The following is a 5,233-nucleotide window of genomic DNA, read 5'->3' as shown; positions in this document are numbered from 1 at the left end:
TAAGAATTTTTGACCCATTCTTCTCCATGAACACACCATATACTAAGTTTCTTTGATTCAGAGTTACCATACTAACCATTTATATAAGAATTAAAATAAGATACTATGATTTTTTAATTTATAGAAGTTACATTTAGAATTGCAGCAACAACAGTTAACTCGGGCTATAGAGGAGATGGAAAAATGCAAATTCAAGTAAAATGTAATGAAGGCGTGAAAATGAAGTTTTTAACTTCATTACATGCTTACACTTCTCCAAATCGTAACCATTTTAATGTAAGCAACCATTCGAAAACCAATGAATTGTGCAAATATAATAAAATCAATGGGAAAACAAAATCAAGGAACTTACAACAAGACTTTGCCGGATATAAATATCGGGTAGGAATCAACGTGGTAAATAGTTGGAGGGAATAGTAATGTCACCAGATATCTAATAGACAACGAATTTTGGAAAAACTATGAGCAGGAGAAAACTAATTCAAAAAGATAAAAGCATTGAGTGAAGGGGAGTTCAGATCCCATACCTATTTCATATATAAAGAAGAGCGTAGATTGGGAGAAAATTTGCTTGGGATTGTTGGTTTTAAAGAGAACAAAGTTCAGATCCTTGGACGAAGCTTTCTTTACGGTAGGCATCTTTGGCCGACGAAACGTTGCGTCCGTCCTTAAAGAGGAGTTTATTGTAGTTTTTTTTATAAATAAAAAAATTAATTAAAAAAAGGGTAATTTTGTATAATTTTAGAAAAGGCAGGGTAATTTAGTAATTTGACTTTTGCTTAAACAACTTCCAGCTTTTAATGTATTGTAGATTCAAAGAAGTAAATGTGAAGTTAATTAAAAAGTTTACAAAGGTTGCTCAGCTATCCATCTGTTAAACATATGAAAGCTCTCTTCACGTTTGTACTCGGGAGCTGTGTGCCCTCCTCCCTAATGAACAAAAATAAAATAAGAAGAAAGAACAAAAACATCTGACAACTGTGAGAATGCGAACGCAGACAATTTTACTATTGAGTTTGAGATTGAAGATATCTAGAAAAAATATAGAGTACAAAATTCTTGCCTTTACTGTTGCATATGTCATATGATTAGAGAAAGATCTTGTGTAACTGCAAAGCAAAGCTATATAATTTAGAATTTCATAACTGTATCATCTCATCCAACTTGAACAAAGATCCAGAGAAGTTAAAATGGAGAATCATACCCTGCAACTTGACCATCAATTGTCCAAGGACGCCAATCATCAATGATAGAATAATTCAGATATTTTATCCATGCTTGCGTCGATTGGAAAGGAATAACCATGTCATGATCACCACTAATCCAAAAGAAGAAAACTTTGTTATGTATATAGTAACTTTAGCTAAATTTTATGTGCTTAAAGCACAAAATCAAGAGCTAGAAACATTGTTTTAATGTGAAAGTATCGAACCTGTATATAAGTGATCGATAACCTTTAGAACTAAGGTTTACATGGTAAGGTATACTATTCTTGAAAGTAATTGTATAAGTTGTACCCATAATACTTTGCCTACATCTTGCCCATGGTCTTCTTATAGTTCCCTAATCAAAGAAAAACAAAAAAGAAAGAAAAATCTTTTAATATTATGCACTTTAATTCTAAGCAACCTTTACTATGTACAAGTAAAACAACTGAAATACCTTTCTAACATGGAGAGCCTCTTGAACTCTAGGTTCATTTGCCCAATGATTGGAGAGCTTGCGTGTCGCAACCTACAATAATAAAGTATATGTATATCTAAGTACCTGCATTTATCTAATTATCCTGAGAATCATGAAAAGAACGGGGCATATATGCCTCTTTTAACATAAATAGGTATATATCTTAAAATTAGTAAATGATATATAGATTATTCGATGTAAAGGTAATCAGTTGCTGCAATACTCAAACTTTGTTTAGAACAGTTGAGGCACTTACACGACTTTCTCGACAAATGAAGTCACCATGTCTTAGAGAGATCAAATTGTCTTCAAGAGATCTCCTTTCACCAGACAATTGGTGTGGTTTTGGTGATTCTGAGTCTCTTCCGCAAAAAGGCTCTAGTATTTGCTGATCATTTATACTGCTTACAAGCTACAAAGTTGCATTACATGAATATTATAAACTCGGAACCAATTCAAAACATTAAAACAAGAATATGTAAGAAGGAATATAACCTTACCTTGTTGAACATTTTAAAGTTTTCTAAACATAGTTTATCGGTAGGATCTATGTTTTGGTAATCGCCTTTGCAAGTCTCCTTCAGCGACTGATACAACAAGATCCAAATTACCATTTTTGTGCCAAACTGTGTTGGTATAAATGAATTGAAGCAAGAGATGAACCAACCTCATAAAGTTCATTAGATATTAGCCCCATACCATGACAGAAAGGAATTTGGTAATTGCTTTCTTCAGGAAATGTTAGCGGATTGCCAAGTGAATAACCCTGAATGATATTAATTACCGTTAAAAACTATAGTTATTCATGTATGAGATATATGTTAAATAAAAGGAAAGGAAGAGAAAACCTTAAGGTTGATCAATGGCTTTTTGCCTGCTTCAATTCCTGCAATTTCATATCACTCTTTAAGTGTCAACAGAGAACACTTCGGCTACACGATCAGATTTGAAGAGACAACAAACAAATGCAGTGTTCTATATATCTTATCTAATATCTGTGGCAGTAATAATCAATAATAACAAAGCATAAACTGGCTTAGAGCCCTAGGAATGGAGAACCTTTCAATAGAGTCACTTTACTCCCCCTAGTGGACCAATACGGCATGAATTGCCAGCTGGCTTCGAATAACGGATGGTTAAATAGAAAAATAATAATACTAATAACAATAGCAAACCAAACACTAAAGAGTAACGAGTGATGAGAATGATCACAACCTCACATTATATGAAAATACTAAATGGCACTTACCATCAGATATTAGTTGGACAATAACTGGAACTGTAATGCCTGAATATGAGTCACCAGAAACATAGGAAGGGTTCGAAATGAATTCTTGATGATTATTGAACCACTGCAAAATAAATCACAACTTAGTTCGCAATACATTTTTGTTATAATTATTACTGTCTTCGTTTCTTCACGGTTCATTTCATCCATCCACCAAGATACATACTTATATATTAGGATTTAGGAGGGGGGACGGAGTTCAAATACATATATATTGAACCTGACAAGTTTAAATCCTAGATCCTCTACCGATGAACAAAGCAAAATGATGAGTATATTGAGGAATACATGAAAACCCAGAGTTAACTCACTTTACCAATTCATATGTATTTAACTAAATGAAATTGGAACGATTACCAAATACCTTGCACAGAAATTCATAGACGTGGTCGCAGGCTTATCAGTACATTTGGACGCCGCTGAAGTTGTTGCATATGAGAACCCAGTATTTACAGGTTGCTCCAAGAAAAGTATGTTAGCAAACTACCAAGTTTAAGGAACACATTTACTTGATGATCTAATGTTAACCATAAGAGGGGAAAAGAGAACAAAGATTACATGAAATGAAGTGTGCATTAGAAAAATAAGATGCTCTTCGGTGTAACCTTTGTCCAGGAATATGGATTTGAAACAAGAATTGGTAGGCTTCCATTGTATGCCTTCTGACCAAAAGCCAATGGGCCTAAAAAAGAGAATTCACAAGTTAATTTTCTCCAACCATGAGTTACACGTAATACCAGGCTTTTCGCAGTGTTAGTACACATCAAGAGGATGAATGCTCTATTGTAAAGAGGTGGATCTAAATTTACATTTAACGGGTTTAACTTTAGGCTCTTACCATGAACCCATTCCACTTCTTAAAATATAGGTTCAAAATTATATTTTTTTAAATATTTCGTGATTTTCATATATATATATATATATATATATATATATATATATATATATATATATATATATGATCCGTGTTAAAAACAAGAGAGTGAGATTTGAAATGCCAATTTCACTTGTAGAGGTCACCCAATAACTATTGGACCATAAGAGTCTTTGAGCTTGGATGCACGCACATATATTTAAGTGAGTTTAAAGATATATAACATTGTTATATATGGTTTAGAAAGAAAAGCATGGGTTCACGCGAACCCACATCTCTTAACTCTAGACTACGATTACACATATCTAAGGTGAAGTACTGGGAAGTCTTGATAATCATTAATTGATAACTTGATAATACAATAGTAGTATAACTAACATACTATCATAGGTTTAAATAACATTTAATAAAAATGTTATATTGTCAGTACAACATAAATAAATATATTTACCTACTTCATACGCCATGCCCGTGAAGGATGAGCAACCAGGGCCTCCCGTTAGCCATAGCAAGAGTGGATCTTTTCTAGGGTCGGATTCTGATTTGACAAAGTAATAGAATAGTTGCACTTCCTCCGATTTGCCAACTCCAATGTATCTAACAATTATATTCAAAATACAACACTTCAACGAGCTTGTTTTACTGCTCTATGTTTCAATTTAGATTACACACTTTATTTATTAGTCAGTTCAAAAAAGAATGACATATTTTTATAATTGAAAATAATTTTGCTTCATTTTACCCATTTTACCTTAACGAGAACCTTTAATAACCAAGCAAATGTCATGGCCACAGAAAACTCTTACTCCTTTTAAGATCACAAGTTTCAAAAGTTATCTTTTTAACTAAACTTCGTGCCGAGTCAAACTATCTCATCTAAATTGAAATTGAAACGGAGGGAGTACTATATATGTGGCCAGTATGTTCTCAACATACTAAAAGAAGTAAATTACCTCGGAAAAAATCTAGATTCTCTTTATACTAATTGATACTTTGATAAAATACAAATTAAAATTTAAAGGGTGATAAATAATTAACGTACCCGGTCTCAAGATAAAAAGGAAGAGGGCCATCAAAACCAGGAAGAAACTCAACAGTTGAGCCATTCTGAGGAAGACTTTCTACATATTGTAGAAACAGAGTAAGAAGAAGAAACAATAGTGGCAGGCGAAAACTAGACATGACTTTCAACAAATAGGATAATAGTTTAAAGGCGTGAGGGAGCTTAGTGATACTAATGGATTGTCTGTCCTTATATATTATCTTGTTTCTGCTTAATAGAAACAGTTCAAATATTTAGTGGTTAAAAATGAGTGGGTAACTCGTGTAAATGCCTAATTTTTGCCCATCTTTTTCTTCTACATATATATATATATATATATATATAT

General features: G+C 32.8%; 1 pseudogene; it reads right to left on the bottom strand.

Annotated features, from left to right (window-relative positions):
- Positions 749 to 5,066, bottom strand: LOC109235431 (annotated as a pseudogene).

This window comes from Nicotiana attenuata, chromosome 12 (genome assembly GCF_001879085.1).
Source record: "Nicotiana attenuata strain UT chromosome 12, NIATTr2, whole genome shotgun sequence".
Classification (NCBI taxonomy): domain Eukaryota; kingdom Viridiplantae; phylum Streptophyta; class Magnoliopsida; order Solanales; family Solanaceae; genus Nicotiana; species Nicotiana attenuata.
The sequence above is the reverse complement of the archived record's forward strand: the minus strand, read 5'-3'. Positions and strand labels throughout refer to the sequence as shown.